The 23,713-nt window shown below is 32.2% G+C and overlaps 1 protein-coding gene and 1 long non-coding RNA gene across 2 annotated transcripts in view; both read left to right on the top strand.

The window, feature by feature from the left end:
• The window catches only part of LOC148280215 (uncharacterized), a 129,357-nt gene that overhangs the window by 14,724 nt on the left and 90,920 nt on the right, over nucleotides 1–23,713 (top strand). The window lies entirely within an intron of this gene.
• On the top strand, nucleotides 16,321–18,052 carry LOC148280216 (uncharacterized). The gene is made up of 3 exons (XR_015822662.1): nucleotides 16,321–16,513; nucleotides 17,051–17,162; nucleotides 17,914–18,052. It is a non-coding gene; the product is annotated as an uncharacterized LOC148280216 (long non-coding RNA).

Below are 23,713 nucleotides of genomic sequence, written 5' to 3'. Positions count from 1 at the left end.
CCACATGTTCTCCAATCTCAAAATTCTCTGCAAAGACCGCCGATTGATGATCAATTACGTGGCACGTCGTCTGGTCGATACTCCGGGATCTTCCGCGACATCTTGCGACATGTCCCATAAACTTCTAGGTGAGCGGCTAAACGCCGTAGTGCTTATCCAGTTGGTGTCGGACGACCGGAAAATCTGCGCCTAAATTCACGCTGCGCCAACACCACCGATTAATTATTCCGCAAAAAATCGAAACCATTTTCCGCGTTCTTAAAAAAGTATAGCGATTCATGTCTTGTTGACGTGTATTTTGTATCTGTTTACTTCACAAATGTCAAAGCAGAACTAACATTTGCCACCATTTGCAAAAGTAATGGCATCTTCCGATAGGGTGATGACTTTTGCGCCACCTTATATATTCTAAGATGTCGTAATAGTTTTTCAACACCCTAATTCATGAACACGGCATCGATAAAAGGTGCCCGGACGTTCATAAACACTCTGCGTCATTGCATTAAAAATTGTTGTCGTCCAGACCTTTTTTACTTCCTAGAATATGAAAAAGGTTTCATAACTTTCGGAATATTTTACTTGCTTGACGCCAAAAACAATTTCAACGCATTGTTGCGGATGCTCCAAATTAGTGTTAGATGCTCCAAAATAAATTATTACACCAACTACAACTGTCAAATATGAGCCGACAAATGACAACCAAACCAAAATGGCGGCCAGACAGAATCGGCCTGGAACATAAAGCGAACTTTCTGTTAATAGTAAAAAAAATGTTTTCTACAGTATTGTTTAAGAAACTATTAAGTTCTATAAATGTTAATTATATTTCATGAAAAAACCAGAAGCATTTTTTTTAAAGAACACCAGAAATACTCTTTAATCAAATCTAAAATCAATCAAATGTATTTATGGATTTTAATCCAATTTGCCAGTCTTGATTTCTTTCGTAATCATTTATATTCCCTCATACACCAAAAATATCATATAAATATTAAAACTAATAAAAATAATACGGTCAGTCGAAGTATCGTGTTTTTTTAATCTTCCGCGTAGCAATGTAAACAAGTCGTCTTAATTTGATTAAGCAAAGTGAAATATTTCAAACAAAATTTGCAACTACAAGTACTGTTCTCAAAACAAATATTGAAGCTTAAAGCACGTAGTGGCAAGAATGGACAATCTTGGTTTACAAACATCAAGAATTGAACATCGTTTCGCGGAAAATATATCAAGTTGATTTTATCTAATCAAATTTGTAAAGATTATTAATTTGCATATTACACTACTCAGTTTTTATGTATGTTTGTATCGTCTGACTTTAACATAAATAGATATCCTGATTGCTCTCTAGAAAGACTAAAACCATTATTTACAAAATCCTTAGACCGATCATTGTATGTGGTGCCGAATGCTGGGTTTTGACCAAAAGAGATAAAAGTATTCGTAAGAAAAATATCAAGAAATGTATTTGGTGCTGTCAATCAAAAGGTATGAATGTGACAATTCAAGTATAAATTTGATGCAATACCAGGTGTATGCATAAGTTTTTGCCGGCTTTTGTGGTAAAAAAAAATAAAGTTGTTCATTCAAAATATTGGTCATTGACATCAACACACTTTGCCCATCTTTCAGGTATGTTATGAATACCATGCCGAAAAAAACTGTTTGTCTTTTGCTGCAAATTATTTGTCGAACCCTTTTCAAACTTCCTCGAAATTGCTGAAGTGCTGCTCTGCAAGCGCGTGCCCCATCGATGCAAAGAGGTAAAAGTCAGATGGTGCCAGGTCGGGGGAGTACGGCAGATAAAGACATATTAAAGACGGCGTATCGTCGTGTAACAAAATCACTTTGCCATGTCTTCTGGCCCATTCCGGTTGTCTTTCGATCAAAACCTGATTCAAATTAATCATTCGTTGGCTATAACGTTGTGCATTAACGGTTTCGCCGAGCTTCTGGAGTTCTAATACACAATACCGCTCTGGTCCCGCCAGACACAAAGCGTGGTCTTCTTGCCGAAGCGATTTGACCTTGATGTTGAAGGACAGGTTTTGCCAGGTGACAGCCACGATTTTCTCCTCTTTGGGTTTTCAAAATAAATCCGTTTTTCGTCACCCGTCACAATTCGGTACAGAAATAATTTTCCTTCGTGGCGTTGAAACAGCATTTCACAAGTGACTGCAATTTTACATTTGCCGTTCATTCAAATCATGTGGGACCCATTTACCCAGTTTATTGATCTTCCTTATTGCTTGCAAACGTCTGCTGATTATTTTTTTGTTACATATCAAATGTTTTTTTCAATTACTGTTGAGTTTAAGTTGGTTCATCATCCAGCAACGCCTGCAATTGCTTGTCTTCGCAATTTTGTGGTCTACCAGAGCGCGCAATGTCTTTCACATTGAAATCATCACGTTTAAATTGTCTAAACCATATGTCACATATTTTAATCGATGAAGCGTATTTACAATATGTTTTTACCATCAAACGATGACTTTCTTTTGATTACAAATGAAAAGCAACAGTTGCCGCAAATGTTTTTTTTTCAGGCACAAATGTCGACATGATCACTGAACAATAACACGGACGATATTGTTTGCAGACTAAACTTGTGTGTGTTTGTAGGTTAATTTCTGACGAACAAACTGGTGTAGTGTCAAATTCATACGCTGCGTATTGTTTAGTGGCGCCATCTCTTTGTGAAACCGAGAAAAGACTTATATGTACACCTGGTATATGGTAAACCAAACATTGCGCAGTTCATAAAAAAAGGAAGATTATAATGGTTGGGTCATGTGCGCAGAACGAATGATAATCAAACCCCCGATAAAATTCTTTAAACCATACTGGAAGGCAGATGAAGCAGAGACAGATACCAATTAAGATTGCTGGATGATGTGAAAAGTGATATAAAAGTAACTAGCCTCACAAACTGCAGAAGATCCTCATAGTGCAGGGAGGAATGGAGACCGATTTGGGATGAGGTTACGGACCATAATGGGCTGTAGCTTTTCTGATAATTATGAATATTTTTGTATGTAGGCATGAAAATTACCAAGCTCGGTTAAAAAATAGCATTCAGAATATATGCTGTTTCCTATGTGATAACGCTGATGATAGAAGTGGATGGAGGCGAATCCAAATAACGTGCTTCCCTCCCGCGAACGAGACCACGACTGCCCTGCCAAGAACAAAACTGGATAGAAGAAATAATATAAAGGAAGGGGTACGACTTAAATCATTATGATACCTGAAATTGAGCGGTGTAAAATATTTGTGGAAGTACAAACTAATAAACTATAGTGATATATTATAGCTTTAAATAATTAGGAGTTTACATAACTTAGGAAAGAAGTACGCACAAAGAGCTCGCAACCCGCCAAAGAATTGCTAGAGCAACTTTTAACACGATGCGTGTTGTCTAGAACTCTAGTCTATACTCGGTTAAAACAAAATACCTATTGCAACTCTTGTATAATGCCATTACTCCTATGTAGTTGTGAATCCTGGCTCCTTACCAAAGTTCGAACCGCCAAACTTCTGAGTTTTGAGAGTAAGTGCTTGAGAAGAAAATTAGACATACGGCGCGGCGCGGCGGTTCGATTTCATGAAGTCTGAGAATGGACGCAGCAGCACTTTATAACGAACGTCTTGATGATGCGACGGTCGACTTGGCTTGAACACGTGCTGCGCATGCCTCAGGAGAACCTAAACTCAAGTTCCCTCTTCTTTACACCTCTTTCGACGATCTTTCGGCTTTATTCGGCGGAACTAAAGGACGCGGTATTCACGGGAGTAAACGCTCCTATTAAGAACGGATATATGAAAAAAAAGAAGAATCTATTTTGACTATGTCAAAATGTTTGATGACATCCAATGAATTTTATCCCCTGTGAGTTTTTCAACACAATTTTTCTTCTCAAAAATCTGTACAAAATACATTTAGCCATATTTAAAGGCGTTCCGCTACTAAAAAATGAGTATTTTTTATTAAAATAAATAAATCTGACCTGAAAAATAAATGAGGCATGTTGTATCAAGGTGATTCAGAAAACAAAAATCAACACAGTTAAATAAATAGCCTGCGGCATTTTGATCGGCAGATGTCATCTGTGAGAAGTAATGACCCAAGTAAAAACTGTCTGTGTTTGCTATTAATTGAAACCCTATCCCTTTAAATAATATTTATCCAAGAATTCAAACGAAATAAACCTACAAGTCTGTCAGAGTATCGCTTCACTTAATATCAAACGCGTATAATAAATTGCCACTCCTGCTTACATTTCTAACAGATTAACAAACAAACACGTTAAAGTCTGCTGGGAAAAGACGCGTGCGTATATTGTGTTGCGCCAAAGTTAGTATTATTTGCCAGTTTAATCCTACAAATTCATATAATATATTTTTATACTAAATGTTTATTGTCGGCCTCGTGGTGCAGTGGTCAGCGCGTTTGCCTACCATACAAGGGGTTTCGGGTTCGATTCCCGACATGGTTGACGTGAAATATTTATTTAAAACGGTTTTTTACTCTGGAATATTTCTTAGTCCCTGGACTGGTACCTGAAGAGTAAGACGAGTTATCTTACCTTCATGTAACAAAAATGTTCAAGATACATTGCGATCGGTGTACCAATGCAGGGCCCCATGCACCATACGGTGCGGAAAGGGAATGATGATGAAATATATTATACATTAGCATATGTCCGAATGCAAATAAATGAGAAAGAGCAACTCAAGTGGATCAAAATATTTAAAATATTTAAAGAAAGGCTGTACTTATAATAAATAAACAAAGATCCGTTAATGTTTGATTATGTCCGATTTGGAAATCCAGCCAGTCTGCAAGCATTTGGACATAATCAAACATTGTTGAATTACTACCTGGTAAAAGAAGAAGTAGACAAATTGAAAAATTGTTTTCAGGCGTTGCCTAGTAGGTGATTTGGTTCAGCCGGATGAATCTCACCCACGTGATAAAGGTTTCAGCTCTTTTACTTCACAAAAGTCAACAGATGGAAGAGTTGAGGAAATGTGGATGTTCAAACTTGGGCAGAATGGTGAATGTTACACAGTGTGTAAAGTGGCCACTTAAACCAGCCAATGACAGGTCATAAGCCCTGTAAATGCCTAGACTTCCATATTCCCTTCTCAAATTTTTTTCCCTTTTTGTTGAAATAAATTTAAAGATCCGTTACTTTCAATTAACAGTTCACTCTGGAGTACTGATGCCGACCCTTACGTGTGGGAGCGAAGTATGGAATTGGAAAAACAAGTATGAAAGTAGGCTAAATGCTGTCGAAATGCAATCTCCTAGGCCAATGTGTGTTAAAACTATGTAAGACAGGTGTGCAGATGTCGAGATCCGTATATTATGTTAGGCTGAGATAAGCATTATCGACCAAATCTAGAAAATAGTTATGCGATGGTTGGACATGCAGAGCGAACGGACTGCGAGAGAACGTCTGAAAGTATTTACTATGCGAATGTTGGTCTATGCAAAAATCAAGGAAAACAGAAATAGACATGGCACGACCAAATTCAACAAATACTTGAGGATGGACATGTCAAAAGTCAGAATAAGAATGTAGAGAAAGCGAGATCTGTATAAAAATTCCGACTGATATGGCGTTCTGTCCTCTCTGCCTGCCCTTACAGTGAAACGGCGTGATGGTTTGTTTGTTTGTTGTTTTAATAACGCAGTATTTCCTGGGCTGATGAAAATGGGAATTTTTTTTTACAAAATTGAATAATATGAAATAGTGCATTGTGGCAAATATTTTAACTTCGTCGATTTTACCATAATATAGTACAAACTGTCTATTAATAACTCTCGTAAAATCATAAATCGTATTCGATTTCAGTAACGATTTTTCCTGGCCTACGGCCAAAACCAACTATTACACCCAGTACTAGAGTATGGATAAATATTTTTCGTTAGTTTCGTCGTGACTGGTTTAGGAGTTGCAAAACCCAAGTTTTATCTTATACTGGCTTACAGTTGTGACTTATGAAAATCTTTGATCAATTTAATGATACGGTCAAAATGCTGATATTGTATTTTAACTTACATATTTATATACCTTTAATATTTTGCATCTTTTTCAATGAAATCTAATCTTATTTCAGGAATGCCTGTAATGTTTTAGATGAGGTCAGGTGGGGCAAGAGTAACTACGGGGCGAGAAGAACAAAAACTCATAATCATCAACAAAAAATCTATCAAAATCGATAGAATAATTACTTAGTTGCGCAATCGGTCAGACGAGGGGTGCTTTGTTACTCCAGAATTGAAACAAGGATGTTTTTTTTTAAAGAGAAATAATTTTTAACACTGCTTTTGTTTGACACTCCTACCCCGAATTAGAACGAAAGCCTTTTTTCTTGCTCATTTATATTATTGAAGGTACAAATTTTAGTGGCGATTACTCTTTTTATTTGGTGGTTTTTTTTTATTCAGAAAAAATATAAATATGTAATATTAAAACTAAATACACTTTCTTTACATAAATTTAATACATTTATTATATTAACGTATCCCATTTCGTAAAAGAAAAAACAGTTCTTTTATACATAAAGGAGAGTGTCGCATTACAATAATGCATAATAATTTTTTTATTTGTAAATATTTTCAAAACGTAAACTACTAAAAAATGCACAGTGTTTTCAATGAGTGCTACATGTTTTTTTACTTCTTTCTTTAATATGTTGTACTCCTGGCTACACTTTTTATTTCATTTGTTCATTTCATTTAAGAAAAATATTGTTGCGCTGTAGTTGCTTTTAATTTAAGAATCAAGAAGTTACCAATGAGGAAATTCGATGGTTTTTTATTATTTATTAATAGACCATTAAACTAAGCCCAAAAAATCCAATTGTTAAATCTAGTATTATCAGCGTTATGATTTTTTAAAGTTTTGAATTTCTGAAATAACTCCGCGTGTTTTAACTCAGAGGGTTATTTCCGCCGATTCTCGATCAGTTCTGCCCATTGGTCCTTCCGTTGACGGTAAGCAAACCGGAAATTTTCCATAACTCTTTTATCATTGGTTGATTCATATTTATTTATTTATTTATTCATATTTTTCGCTTACAAACTATAAATTAATAATAAAAATAATGTGACCTCACTGGGGTTTCCCGTGCCGAGGACACTTAACAATTTAGTTTTTTTTTATTACATTTGAGAATAAACAAAGAAGACACTTAAAAAACAAACATAATTAACAAATATTCAGACAGTTTTAAAAACAAGGTATTTATATACATCTATATTATTTATATTACAAAACACACAATGAAAACAACAAAAACCTAGCATAAGCCATACATATGAACTAGTGGTTTCGTTCAAAGTAGTTCGTTCTGATTAATATATTATATTATATTTTTTCGTACATTTCCAAGAAACTTTGCAGTACAATTTAAGGCTGCGATTCGTACCGCGCGCAAGAAAACATTAATTGTATTCAATTTCCCGTAGGATTGAGGTACCTCATTGTTATAGATTGCGTGCTTACGTTTTGTGACATGAAAATACTACAATGTATGTTGTCTTTACGCATTTGGATCAAACATTTTTTTAAAATTACTTTATTACTCTATTAAATTAGATAATATCTATATTATGACTATATTAGGAGACAACCTGCTCTGATACTCTAATCTTGGGTAACCGGGTAGGAGGAACAGTCGTGAAGATTATTAGATTGTTATTAATGACACTATTTTTCTCTATGGTTTTGGTGCAAAAATTAGCTTTATATATATGAAATATTAATAAATATACTTTCACTCTGTAGTAAATTAGAAAAAAATACATATTGCGGACAATCAGTGGCTTTTCTCTGAATATTTTGCAAAATACATAACTTTCCATATAACTCCTTGCTTAACTGCTCTCTTGAGAATCTTTTTTCTGCACCCATTTTCTATACTTTACTTTTCTACTTTTGATCATAAAATTTGTTGATTGAAAAAAGGATGAATTTTTTTTTTTATGTTATAACTTTTCAAAAGCATTTCATTTTGTACCTACCTACTTTTATGTAGTATTTTATCTTTGTTTGCCTTAATAAGGCAGTGAGTATGAAAGAACGAAAGGTTGTTACAAATTATGCAAGAGGTTGGTTTAGAATGAGATGAAAGAACGCAAAAAAGAATGAACGAAGAGAAAGGTATAGAAATGTCCCATTTTCACAATAATATACAACTTTTTTTGGAAAAAAGTGAAAAAAACAAATAATTCCTCTGAAAGTTGAAGTATAAAAGTTATTAAATAAAAAAATGGCCGAATGATAACGAATGACGAAGGATTGAAAGAGAGATGTATGGAATCGGGTTGTGGTCCCGTGGCTAGTGTCTCGGACTCACAGACCAAAGGTCCGTGGTTCGAATCCCACTCTACCCCAACTTGATTCCATTTTCTAATAGCGAGTTATTTATAACTCGTCGAAAAGGGCCCTCAAAATTAAATATTTGCGTAAATCATAAGAACGCAAATATTTCTAAACGAAAGTATTGAATGTATAGTAAACGAAAGTATTGAAATTGTCTCTGGGCAACAGTTAGGTTATACAGATGAATATACGAGTGATTATACTGCATGTGAGATAATCATGGTAGAAATAAAGAGTTCGCTAAAAAAAATGAAGATTGGTTAATCCGTCGGGTACGATCAGGTCACTGTAGAATATCTGAAGAATGGTGGCTAGATCATGGGCACGTGGCTGCACAGACTTTTCAATCTCTGCCTAGAGGAAGGGCATGCGCTTTTGGATTGGAGGAGGGCAGTTGTCATGCCTTTATATAAAGGAAAGAGATATCGTGTGGAATATGAAAACTGTAGGGCGATCAGTCTTCTGAGTTCTGTCGATAAATTGTATCGGAAAATTAAAATTGAGAGAGTAAGAAAGATGGCGAAAGATAAAGTGTGGGATGTACAATGATCTTTTACGAGTTTATGCACGGATTAAATTTTTGGGCATCGAATGTTAACAGAAAAGTTTTTGGAAAAAAGTCAGTAACTGTTCTGCGCATTTGTTGATTTACTAAAAGCGTATTATAAAGTGGATAGAATAAAATTGTGGGGCGTGTTTGAAAAGTATAGAGTAAACTATAAGCTTATACGAACTGTATTATTTCTCTATGAAGAGAATTCAGCGTGTGTAAGAGATAATGGGGGATTCATAAATTGGTTTGCAATTTCAAATAACGTGAAACAGAGATGTGTTATGTCGCCATGGTTGTTTAATCCATACATGGAAAACTATATGAAATAGATAGAAGGTATGAGTATCGGAGCAAAAATTGACAATTTTTCAGTAAGCTGCTTGTTTTACGCTGATGATGCAGTTCTTTTGGCAAGCAGCAAGGAGAATTTGCAACAAATAGTCTCTAAAACGTATGATGTATGCCTGGATTGGTGATGAATGAAAGTAAGTCAAGAGTGATGGTATTTGAAAGGGAAAATGAGATTACTGACTGCATAATAAATGTTAACAACAAATGTCTTGAACAAGAAGAAAAAAATATGTATCTAGGAAGCATATTTTTAAGAGATGGAAGAGTAAAAAACGATGGAAAGAGATGAAAGATGAATGAATGAAAATTGCGGGCAGCAAAATGAACGGCCCACCAAGCACAGTAATTGCTAATTAAGATATGTCATTCGAAGCTAAACTGGGAGTGTACAAAATAGTTTTAATCCCAACACTTATGTATGGAAGTGAAACATGAAACTGGCAAAGAAAATATGAAAGCCGAGTGAACGCGGTTGAAATGCGATTTCTTAGACGAATGTGTTGGAAATCAATGTATGACAGGGTAATTAATGATGAAATTAGGCGAGAGTGTAAATCTGAGTCAGATACAATTGATAAAATTAAGAAAGCGTCTCTAAGATGGTTTTGTCATTTAGAACGAATGGATGATGAAATAATGGTAAAACAATTATATATGGCGAAAGTAAACGGTAACGTGAGACGATTATGTTTGATCGTGTCAAACCAGGTAGAACCGAAAGCCGAACCAAGTTAACTCATGCCCAAACACTCAGTCCTGTCCTACGCATAATTATTCGTTCTTTAACTGCCAGCCGGGTTTTGGCATGAGCTTTACATTTAATTTGAAACCGAAATGCTTTGTTGTGTCATAAAACATGTAAAAACCGTTCGGATAAACGTAAAAAATATGGTGTAACTTTTCATTGATACAAAACTAAAGGTAGCATCATTTTTCGGCGATTTTCCGCTTGAAAGTTTTTTTAAACTTTGTACTATGGATATATTCCACGAATATAATACAAAGTATCAATACTTATTCCTTTAACAAAAAACATTACGCAATGGCTGATGGTTCATGATAGAAAACAGTAAGAAGACCTACTAATGTAACATGGTGAGATGGACCTTTTACCTAATGGCTTCTTTTATTTATTGTTTGTTTATTTCTGTACGTTTATAACAACATTACCAATAAATTTTTATTTGTTTACCTGGCACAAATACCTTTCATAAACATAAACATATACATTAAACATAACGATGTTCTATTGCAAAACTATAAAATTATAAAAAAACACAGTTTTTAAAAATTATATTAATTTTATTGTTTTATATTATAATACTACGCGATGCGTTATACGAGTACTTAACATATTTTGGTAAATAAAAATAAACATAACGCAGTAAATTAGGAATGGCATAAATCATAAATTATTAATTTGTTGGTATTGCTGCAATATCCTAATAGTTTATGCTCTAGGTACAATATAAACTGTATTGTGCTAATTTATTTATTCATTTATACTTTTACATTGTTTGTATTCTAATTTTTTTGCAGAATAATGTTCCCTCACTGAGGTGTCCCGTGCTTAGGGAAACATTTTACAAAAAGTGACACATACCTTAAATTAGTTATTTAACAAAGTTAACATAATAATAATAATAAAAATACGTAATTAATATAATCATCCTCATTTTCATAAACACAATAAACAACATAAACTAAAATAATCATAACAAACATAACCAATTTGTACAGACCAATAGAACAAATTTCGTAAATTTCATAAACAATATCTCAGGGGTTCACATTTTTTGGTAGATATAAATCAGTGTTCTTCGAAATCAATCGAGAAACATATCGAGAAGAACACTGCATTTATTATGATGCTATTATGATTCTAAATTTATGTACATTAAGTTGATAGCATTAATATTTTTTTAATGCTTTCTCCTCTTGAAAACTAACCGATTTAGACATACCACAGCGTACTTCTGGGGGTGCGAAATGTTGATTCAAACAATACTGCGCAAGGCTGTCCTTTTTTTCCAAGAAAGAATTTGTATTTTTATTCACTAGTTTAGCATTTGTGAAAAGAGTAGCTCAGAGCGAGCTAGCGAAGGTGTGGGCCGGGGGTTTAGAGCAGAAGAGGGGGAATCCCATTACGAAAAGGGCGCTAATCGCGTTAGCAAACCCGGCTCCTAGGCTTTACTGCCGTGATCCATTCACGAAACGGCATATATGCCAGGAAATTAATGCAAGAAAATTGCAATTAAGCTGGCGCTGGTGCAATCGCCATTCCGTTTATTTGAAAGATGTCAAACATACAGTTTTTCGACGGCACATACCGAAACGTAATAGGACTGCCAATTTGCAGTTTATAAAACGTATATTGCTAATGAAGTTGTAACCTATATACGTTTGACGTGATAAAATACTCTACCAAAATTCAAATTCAGTCGGCGTAAAGCTCAAAGGAAAATAAAAAACTCCTTTGTCATAGATGTTACAGAAGTTACCAAAATGAAATACGAGTACATTTGAGTTATTTTCATTTTAAAAATCAATTATTTTCGATTCTATTTATTTCATTTTACATTAACATTTTTTATTATATTTAGACTTTTTAAGTCACTGCCCGCGTTCGATCTTAACAGTCGTACTTCTACTTATAGGAAATGTTTTTAAAAAGCATTTTTTTTTCATAAATAATGTACCTACGTACATACTGACACTTATCAGTATCTACCTACTGTAAAAAAAAAAATATTTTTTTATTCAAATTTTTCTTTACGGGTTACATACATTTAACAAAACACATTCTACTGTTAATAATAATATTTTTAATACCTTTTATAAAGGTTGTGTAAGTCTTTTGTTTAGTTTTGTAGTTTATTGTATAATTTCAGTCCATGGTTTATATTTTATTATTTTAGAAGGTTGTCTATAATATTTTTCTAATATTCTCGTATTGTGTTCATGTTTACTACAGTTTTTCTCAAGTTTGAATTCTTCATCTTCGAATAATTATATCAGTGGCTAATTTATGAATAAATTTCAAGGATTCTAGTTAAAAGAGTTCAGTTACATTTAATTGTGTAGTTTGTTTTAAAAGTTCTTTAGTTGCTGTTAGATAGGGTAGGTCATATACTAACTTCAATATTTTACTTTGCTGTCTTTGTAGTCTGTTTATGTCATTTTGACTTCCTGTTCCCCATAATGGTTGCATATAACATATTTTAGTTTTTACATAGGCTTCGAACATTAAAAAAATTTCTGTTTTTGGAACAAAGTTTTTTTTTTAAACTCGATAGTGTCACCACTAAAACTAAAAAAAATAATATCTTAAATAATATATTGTTAGGTACCTTACGGCAATTTAACTACACGTGCCAACTAGGGTTTCTCAATTTTCGGACTTTTTACCATCCCGGGAACCGATCAAAAAAATTTTCTTAAATTTATAAACATAAAAATATATATCATAAAAATGCATTATTACCTTTAAAAGAGGGGCGAGATGGCCAAAAGGTCGTATAGATGGAATTTTTTTTTTTTTAAACAACCGTTTGAATGAACATATATTTTTTCTTTTTAAATCACTACAGAGATGGGTAGAATTTTTTGTTTCAAGATTATGGATATTCGAGCGTTTACAGGGCGCTCCAAACGCGCTAGCGAAAGCTTTCCTTGTTTCATGACATATATACAAAAACCAAAAATGTCACCGATATGGATATTCGCTAATAAGCGGAATGGGGAATGTTGTAGAGTACCTACATAAAAGTGGCCACTTGAACCCAACCTATGACAGGTCATAAGCTCTGTAAACGCTCGAATATCCATAATCTTGAAACAAAAAAATTCTACCCATCTCTGTAGTGATATAAATAAAAATATATACCTACTCCCCCTTGGGATAAAACCCAGAATTGTGTGTGTATAAATATGTAAATATATATACACATACCAAAAATAATATTATATATTTTTTCAATCACTTAAAACATACAAAAACTTAAATAAAAGTCTTCTAAATCGTTTGCTTATTATTTAGCCAAATTAGTCTTTAGACAACCCGTCGCATTAGATATTCACATGTCGCAGTGACGTCAGGAACTTATACATATTATAGCACTGACCCCCTCTTAAAAGAATAAAGTCTTCAAACTTGTTAAGGTAGTTTCTAATGCTAGTACCAAAATTGCCCACTAATAAAAAAAATCACTTTGTGGAAGTTGGTTTTACAAATAATAAAGCTTTGTAAATTAACTCCAAATTCAGAGATCATTTTCCGGAGGTCTCAAATAATTGAATATTCTTTATTAATTTTAATAAACTTTGTAGCGTTTTTGGAACTTCCCTCTACTTATAGCTTTTTTTACTTCATTTAAAAAAAAAATTCAACATTTAAAAAAATACCTCTAAATTAAGCTCATTTTTGGAACTGTCGGAAGCCAATTGTGTCTGTAACGGAAATATCTGTCGAAATACTGACTGCTTGTCTGATTATGTCAGTTTTTGATGGGTTGATGTTTTTTCCCAAAAGTGAAAAATTCCCGACAAAAATTTCCCGGGATCGAGATTGACAATTTTCCTCGGTATCCGCTTACGAAACCCTAGAACCAACCTTATTTCATTTTGGGAAAAAAATTAACCTCAATCTTGAAACTTTAGTTCATATATGTTATAACCACTTACCGTCTTTTCTATCTCTACCGGTTTCGAGACGTACCCGTCTTTTCGTCCCACCCAACTTAATTACACTCGCATAAAAATCCGGCTTTTAAATCACCGTTACCATAGTAGTTGGTTAGTTTGGTTGGCTGGAAGATATTGTTTTTAGCAAAAAGTCCGCTAAAATACTAATTCTTTGTACTTGAAGTTTTAAATAAATAAAATAAAAAGTTGCATAAAAATATAACACCGACTTACATTGCACACGTGTTATTAGAAGCTAACAACAACGTTTTCGTTAATTTGAGAACACTTACCTTCCTTTAACATCTAATATTATGTCCTAACAAGGAGTCAGGTGCGTCTCGAAATCGGTATGCATAGAAAAGTCCGTAAGCGATTATATTTACTTATTTATTAACTTATTTTTTATTCATCATATGCAAATATTTACCTACATTTATATTGTGATTGAGGTTAAATAAAAAAAAACTTTTATTGAAATTTGTTTTCTCGTAAGTACAAAGATTGACAGTACTGTGGGGGACAGAACGCATCATAATGAATACTGTCAGGCTGCTAACACGGAAGGGCTCTTCAGTTAGCAACGCCACGCTGCGCTGGTGCGAAGACTACTTCACACGAGAGCTTTGACAGCTCGTGCCATTCTCCACGCATCGATTGCCGTGACCCCATGGGGCTGTTTTCCCTGTATCGATTATTGTAAATTCCTTCTGATTAATATACGGAGTTGTTGTGTCACATTGTTAATAAATACTTATATATAAACACCAAGGGCGTGCGGTGGGGTTTTAATTAGGGAAACAATTAGTATATGAGTAATACGTACATTATAATATACACTACCCTTAAGAAATTAAAGACAAACTAAACACATCTATGATTAGAAATAATAGCATTACTTTCACATATCTATTAATAAATTTAAATAACAAATCAACCAACGTCACTATATACATATACTATAGTAAATAACTGCGAGTATTTCGTGGCGTTATATTTTATTTGACTAAAATGCAGTGAAACCAAAATTGATATTATCTTGTTAAAAAACATGACTTTTCAACGAACAAAAATTGGTCATTATTTGAACCCGAAAAATCAAAATTTGTAGTAGATTATAAACTTTTTTCTTAAAATAAATCAACATTATTTTGATATAATGTTTGAATTACATTCTAAATTTTATTTTGTATTCCTATTCCACCACAAAATAATAATTATAATATTTTATTCAGCGTCAAAATGCCAAAATTGCATCTGCTGCGCGGCGCGGCGCGGCGTTACGTTCTCATCGCATCTAAACTACATGGCGAAAAACGTATTAGTGTGTTTCGATTGCTTCCGTTGTCTAGTGAGAATTGAAGTTTGCGCCTGCGCCCGGACTGCTACGGTGCTGAAACGGAATTTCGAATTTACGATACCCAGCCAGCCGGTAGCAAGTACTCGCCGATCAGTGCGCGCTTGACAGCACTGGTGAACGGATGTGTTAGTGGGTTGCGTTACCTTTTAACAATTTTTTTATAAAGCGATTGTAAAATTCTTCCGCAATTTATTGCGATTATAAATAAAATCATTATTTGTTTATAGTAATCTAAATGTTAGGTATTATGACTGATAATTAATTTATTAAACATGAAATTTTATAAACATTATTTGGCTATATTTAGGAAAACCAATGATTCCATGCGTTCTATGAGCGGATCGCGCATGATAAACACCTAGTTTACTATCATCTCTTCAATCCCAAGTCATTTGATCAGTTAGTTAAGGCGATCCATCCAGCGCGGAGCAAAAAAAGGCAGTTTTCAAACTAAAATTTAGAGTCTAATAATAAGTATAACAACTTTTTTTTAAAACCACATAAAATATTAAACATTTATCTAGTAAACTGATGAAGTAAAAATGTTTTTTTAAAATTTTATTTGACTAAAAAATTGCAAGGAAAAGTGCACTTTTCGTTTTTTTCAACATTTTCAACACAAATTATCTATATTTAGATAATATATTGTAAAATTTTTTATTGTAGTTATTGAAAGATCTTTTATTTATCTAAGCCGATGATGAGTTAGTTTTTGGAAAAAAAGCATATAATTTTCGTAAAATACAATTCTTTCAGAGTCCATTTTGGGTTAAATTGTTGAAACTAAATGGCTCTTTCTTATGTATATTACTTTTAAAATTGTTTTTTTTTTTACATTTCTCTATACAACACACATTTTTCTAGTTACATATATTTTTTATTTTTCAAAAAATGCTGAAATATAAATGTAATTAATATTATAAAATCATGTATTTTCATTGAGAATCAATCATACATAAAACGTACAGTTTGGTATCAGTTCTCTCGGGCGTTCACCGAGTACGGACGTGTTTTCTGTGTCGGATTTTTCGGGACGTTTCTTCTGTGATTTTTTAAAGTTTTTGAATTAAAAATGGGTTCCAAAACAATTAAAGCTAAAGGTTTTACAAGAAAACATAAATGTCGTAACAAGACCAAAAGATTTGACAAGATAAATGAAGAAAGAAATAGGTAAGATTTTTTTTTATATTTTCGCATGTATAACTACAGTGTGTTTCGGAATCGAGTATTCTTTAGCATATTATATATGAGGCGCAGAGCTTCATAGAAACTGAAACGACATTACCAACTGATTGATTTGTTTTCTGAGGCCTTGAATTATCCAATAAATATTTATTTATTTAACGTTTTGTACATAATGTTATTTGTACATTGGCGGGCTTATTGCCAAATGGCAATTTTTTCCAACCAACCAATAAAATAATAGTTTTATTTTTTTTATTCAAGTTACAGAACATATAAAAATAGAAATAAACGTATTTGTTTATAAATTACCTTAGATCAAAACTATTACTCAATGGGAAAAATGAAAAAAAGAGGGAAGGAGGAGAGATTAAGGAGTAGAAAAGAGATTTTTCTTCCGACGTGATTTAAACAGAGATAATGTAGCAACATCTTTGATGGATACTTGATGTTATGTTGATTGTTAGTGCATTTAAAAAAAATATAAATATACCTCTACCCACCTAAACAATAAACGTGTTTCAGGAAAAGGGAATTGGCTGCCCAAAGATCTTCTACAGACAAGCATATTGTTTCCAGTAGTTTAAATGAAGCTGATGATGGAGAAAATTACAATTGCGATACTCTTCATTCAACCGTATGTATTGTCATAAATTTAATTACCTAATATAATTAATTATAAACAACTAACTAGTAACTAGTCATTACGGCATTTCTATAAAGGGATAGGCAGAGAAGGTAGAACGCCACACCAATCTATCCTGGCATCATATATCTTCACGAGAATAATTCATATGTCCGCTTTCAAGCACTTGTTGTACTTATAAATTTAGGCATACTCGCATCATATTTATGCTATGCTCAATAACTAACTAAATAACTAAACATCACGCCATTTCTCCAAAGGGGTAGGCAGAGAGAATAGAACGCTATACCTCTCTGTCTTGGCACACCATCATAAAAGACTTTTTTTTATTTTGTTCTACAAAGCTTATCTCAGCTTTACATTCTGGATATAGTGCTGGTTTTAGTTTTTTTTTAGTAATAATATTACCAAACAATGAAATAAATCATTTCATTTATATACCTACTGAGTAAATTATCACTAGCTTATTAAAAATAGAATTCACCGAAACATTTATGCACACTCCATGATAAGCACTGTTGATTCTTGGAATTACATATTTATTTGAGTCAAACTCGGATTTTTTTGATTGAAAATACATATTAAAACCACAGCTAATTGCATTCCTCATTAAGGGTTCTTTTCTCAGAAAACTCAATTATGTTAATAAAATTTGAACATAATAATATAATGTTTCCTATTTTATTGTCTTGTGCACTGTTGGATATTGCAAATACCATATATATTTTTTTTTTTTCAACAGGTATCTGAAACAATACTTGAAGGAGATGTTGGATATTGTTTGGACGTAAAAAAAAAAAGAAGACGACAATACTCATTTTAGTATTAGTGGACGAAGAATAATTGATTTAGGGTTTTTAGCAAATTTCGGTGTTTTGACTTCAATAAATGTTTTTTTTTTTTAAAGACACAACAAGTATATTATATTTTACTTTTATTATCTTGTTTGTGAATAAAGTGTAGCTTTAACAAAAAATATGTTAAGTATTAGATAGAATATGTGTGCTTTTATTAATAATTAAATGGTATTTTTCACTTTCTTTTTTATCAACAATAATATATTTGTTAATGTAATTGGATATGTATCTGGATAAATAATAAAATATTTATTGATGATAAAATATTGTTTTTTTTGTATACTTTTTATGCATTAAATCGTATCCACCACATTGATATATTAAGACTAAGGAATAAATAATATACCAAAAACGATGTAAAAAAAATAGTTTATACGAAAATAAATGATAGGTGAGTACAAATTTATTTTATTTATTTATTTTTTATTTTATTTTATTTTTATTTTATTAGGGAAATCAACAGTTCTACATACATATTTTTAGTAAACAAACAGATATAGTGTATAAACTCAGAACCAATAACAGATTTCCACATAGTATACAAATAATCCAAATATAATAAATAAATTGAGCCGTGAGTCCGTACTGTAACATAATACATATTATTTATCTTGCAAAAGTAATTATAGTTTTCAAAAGGAACTATTGGAACTCAAATTCAAATTCATGACCATGCAGGTAAAAAAAATCTCATTTTTGCGGGTACTTAGCGGGCATACTGTATTTAACTTTACCCAAGCTTGACTCACCCGCGCGCACGGACAAATATATTGCTGTCTCTTTTTAAAACTCACTACCGTCTTAAAACGAAAATGAAATTGTGTTTGGCTGGATGAACCGCCTTAACACGCTAAACAACAAATATATAAATGGTGACCCTGACGTGATGATGACATATATAAAATATGATGATTGACTAAAATATACTGATTTAATCAGTTTTACGTGACAACACGATTGTACATATATACAGAATTACATATACAAATTAACATAAAATCATGTACCGGCATACATTTATTATAAGCGGAAATAATGCCCATTGCATTACAGAGTAATGTATGTAATTCACCGGCACTACCCAGTTTTTCGGGACTCTTTAATTTTAATAATAAAATATGATTTTTTAACATCTGAGTTTTATGGAGTTATTTAACTCATAGATACACTTTTTGTGATAAATATAATGCGTGTAGTCTAGCACCAGAGTGCAGCATAGTCGTATTATGGAGAGTTTTTTTGCCTGCTGCAGTGCCAATTTAGAATTCGATGGTATTGGTTGTGTTTTTTGGAAGTGATCTTCTAAATCTTGCTGTTAGTATTTATTGAAATAAATATTTGATGTTAATTGTAGAAAATAAAATTGTTTAACCATTTTTGTTAAATTTTGCAATTTACCATGGTGCTGAATATCTGTCAGCAAAATAATGCACTGAGTTAGTTTATCAGCGTCGGGTACCGATATTTTTTCTATAGAAACTGTTATTCGAGCATTTTAAATATATTCATGCAAGTTGTTCGAACTGTTTTTGATATTAAAACGTTTTTTTTATTAAAATGTTATAAATTTATCTAATTTAGTACTTCTTAACCAATAAAATACCACCTATTGACAGTAAGATTTCAGTAAGATTTAACTTTAAGGTCGGCAATTGCTGACAACTGTCTTCAAACAAAAATGACAAAACGTTTTTTTTTTATTAGCTAACAGTAAATTATACCAGAGTTTTTAATCATAGTCCTTAGTTCACATGATTATTTAATAAATTCAGTATTTAAGAAATGTAAGAGAAGAATCACATTAAGAAAATTGAAGCAATAATTTATTTTTTTGTGTTTATTATCCCTGAAAATAAATATTTATAACAAACGTGTAAACCAATAAAAACGAAAAGTTTAAGCACGTACTCGTACTTAGTCGGCTAATATCAATGGTTTCTTACTGGAATCTAGATTTATTTTTTCAATCTAAAGTCGACAATATATGTGATCAATTTGTTTTAAAAGCCGTTTTCTTAATATCATCAAACTATGTAATGTATTTATTCAGATAAACGTACAAAATAATTGATAGTTAATAAACTAATACATATTATGAACAACAATAATAAAAAAAACAAAACTAAATTTAAATGGTTAATAATTTTACATACTGTTTACATTTAATGGCAACTTCAAGACGGTATTTTTTTTAATACTTGATTATCCTGAAGTTTAAACCATCGAAAAAAATAGAAGATTGGAAATCTAATCAATTTTTTTCTCAAAAATTCTTTGTTTTTTAAAAGATATGTTTTTTTTAAATGATTTTACATTTTCTGCTTTCAATGCCCCTATCGTCGTCAGAGCAACTTAAGCATATACTCTCAACTTATATGTCACCCTTAATCTAATTTTCTCAATCCTGACGGTAATTAGGTATGCTCGTAAACCGGAAGAAACAAGTCCGTTCGGGAGAACCAGAACCGTTATCACCCCTGTACCAGCCACAATTTAAACCTTTTAAGCCCAAAAGAAATTCATTATTCGTAAGTTTGCTCTATTTCTAGCACCACTCCATTCAAGACGAAAACCTAGCAACAGTCTATTCAAAATCTGGCATCATCCTTGTCAAGACCTATCAACCAATATCTCAACGAACCTATCAACCAACATCATTAACCACGCAATATGAAAACCCAATCTTACATACCGGGGCAGCGTCCTAAATAATACACCACGACGGGGAAGGAGCAGCCCAGGCCGAGCCCCGACCCATGCACGCCTCCCAGCTCTACTCGTTAGTGTATTAGTAGAACAACCCTCTTCCCTTTTACGGAAATAGACAATATAGGACTTGAGTTCGGTTCTGCATTGCCGCCATAAAGATCATTGAATTATAATCCCGTTAAGGTGATTCTAAACGAAAATACGAAACTAATTATTCATATTGAGGCGGCCTCCGTGCTTTAAAGGTCAAGACGCTTTACTCACACACGAAAGGTTCCGGGTTCGATTCCCGGTGAGAACACAAACATTAAAATGTGATTTTTCTTAAGCCTGGCTGTTCTGTGATGTAATTCACCACTGTAATTGGGCCTCAATAAATAAACAAATATAAGGCGCTTTTAATATGTTTGATGAAAAATGACATTTTTCGTTTATTCTCAATGGTAATTTTACAAAACTTGGTTTGCGGAAACTTTATACTATATTGATTGTAACAAGTATCATAACAATATAATTACAAAACAAAAAATAACATGTTATTATTTGTTTTGAACATCATTTTGTGAAAAGGACCTATATTATATATTATCATGGTATTTGTTTCAATTAATATAGTGTAAAGTTTCCGCAAACCAATTTTTGTAAAATTTCCATTGAAAATAAACGTAAAAATTGCATTTTTCAATAAAAAAATATGAAAGCGCAATATATGAATCATTAGTTTCGTATTTTCGTTTAGAATCACTTTAAACCTAACAAATAATGCACATTTAGATTCCTAAAATCTACACAATGGTTTCAAATAAATTATTATTTTAAATTAAGTAACACTTTACATAAACTTGTAACAGCTTTTTATACTAAACCTGTCTTAAGCCATAATAATTAACAGGGAAAAAAAATTATAAGAAATAATGAAAATATACTATACTCGTACAATAAAAATATTAAGAAAAATAAAAAAGAACATGGAATAATTTGAAAACGGATATTATTGAGTGCTACAAACATAATCTAAAAAACGGAATAGTGATTAAATATAATAAGAGATAAAAATAGCGATAAGTGTATAAAAAAATAAATTATACATTTAGAAACATAATATTTTAACTAGGCGGCAACCTACACTGTTCTATTTTGAAACACCGCCCAATTTCGTATCTCGGCTACGCCATGAATTTTTTATAAAAGAATTTCGTAACTTCGCAAAGTCACCCCTGAGTAGCGACTACTGATATCAATCAACCAAAAATCATATTTTTTATTGTGCTTTTTTCGGATACGCAACAAATTAAAAAAATACAGCGGTACATATTCTAACCCAGCCTATTTAAACAATTCTTAAATCAAACATTTTAAATACAATAATTAAATTGGCATTAAATCAACAGTTTGGTATAATCTTTGAAACGTTACTAAAAATGTATAAATACTTAATATTATATTGGGTGTTTACGTTAATCAACCAATATTAAAATGTGAATTTTATAAGGCAACTGAAAGAGGTTTTATTGTTTTATTAATCTAAACAATTTAAAGTCATTATATTAAGTACCTTTATACTGGTCTATTGGAAATGTTAACTATAGTTGTAGTGGTCAAACTGACATTTAGAAAACAATGTAACTGATCTCATCTAAGAACGAATTTCAGAAATGTGAATTTCATTTTACAAACTAAATTACAGAGTAAATTCAATTTGAACTGTGAGAGATTGTTATTAGTATTACAAATATTTTTGTGGCACTATACACATTTTGGAAATCATTTTACCTAATATATCACGATAAGTGATTATTTTGTTTAAACAATATAATATTATGATTACGTATTTAATTGTGATTTGGAAATTAAACATCAAAATTTTCACCTATGAAAAATTGTAACCGACCCGTGGTAAAATACAAATTATAAAAAATTCAATAACATCATTCCCTATCCGTATTTAATGGTGCATAGGGCACTGCATCAGTACACCAATCGCAACGTATCTTGATCATTTATGTTACTTGAATGTAAGACCAGTCTTACGCTTCAGGTACCAGTCCAGGGACTGTGAAATATTTTAGCGTGAAAACACCCTATTAAATAAATATTTCATATCGAACCCGAGACCTCTCGCATGGTAGGCAAAAGCACTGACCATTACACCACGAAGCCGACATCATAAAAAAATATAAAAAATTACGCCAATAATAATTAAACCAAGGTGTGCTTCAAATATCCGAATGGCCAAAAAATATAAATAATAATGATTAGAATCATTTACATGTATTTCAACCAGGGCTCCGTTCACATTGCTTTATTCCTGAATAAGATGTATGGGAGTTCAGCTGTTATGTTTTTCTATGGTTATGTCTACTGTCATCTGTCATGATTCAGAGTGCTCTGGTAACTGGTATCTAAGTTAAGCCCCTTTATCTAAATGTAAGAGTATTGTGGTCGCTATGAAAATCTATAAATACTCTTGTATTTACTAGGTATTCTCCATTGTTAGATTTATTCGTAGTTCTGCAACGCTTTTCCACTACACAGGAAATCTAGAATATTCAATTTCCTTGGTAGAGTTTAGTAAGAACCCATATGCGTGTAATACGATACTTATTATTGCATAAACATTCATATATGGAATATCATCTCGTCTATGCGAGGCAAACTACGGCAAAAGATCTATCTGAGCTTAAGCAATAAACTCGAGTGTACATTCGTACGTATTATATTATACAGGTATAATGTATTATGTATGTATAAAGCGCAACGTTTCCTTTGGACGTACAATGGCTTTATTAAGGTTTCAATGTAAAGCCGTTTTGTGAATTTAAGAATACTTTTACATTTTTACCGGTGTACTTATACAATAAAAAGCGTATGTTTTTACAATAAAATTTGATTTGATTTTTTTTACCCTACAACAACAGGCCAGAAAGCCAAATTACAGTGGAGGATTATAGCGCAAAACACCCAGGCTTTAAAAAC

This window comes from Micrasema longulum, unplaced genomic scaffold (assembly GCF_059751315.1).
Source record: "Micrasema longulum isolate JH-2025_06_02 unplaced genomic scaffold, ASM5975131v1 h1tg000606l, whole genome shotgun sequence".
Classification (NCBI taxonomy): Eukaryota; Metazoa; Arthropoda; class Insecta; order Trichoptera; family Brachycentridae; genus Micrasema; species Micrasema longulum.
This window is presented reverse-complemented; position numbering and strand designations above follow the sequence as displayed.